We start from the raw sequence: 213 nt of genomic DNA on the forward strand, positions 1-213 counted from the left end.
AGCGTTAAACGCTGGAATTTCTGAGGCTGATTTGTCACGCCGGTTTGGGCCATCAAATCTCGGGCAAAGTATGGACTATTATACATTGCTGGAAGCCCAGGATGTCTACTTTCCAATGCCGTTGAGAGCGCACCAATTGGGCTTCTGTAGCTCCAGAAAATTTACTTTGAGTGCAGGGAGGTCAGAATCCAACAGCATCTGCAGTCCTTTTCA

This window comes from Arachis duranensis, chromosome 7 (assembly GCF_000817695.3).
Source record: "Arachis duranensis cultivar V14167 chromosome 7, aradu.V14167.gnm2.J7QH, whole genome shotgun sequence".
NCBI classification, from domain to species: Eukaryota; Viridiplantae; Streptophyta; class Magnoliopsida; order Fabales; family Fabaceae; genus Arachis; species Arachis duranensis.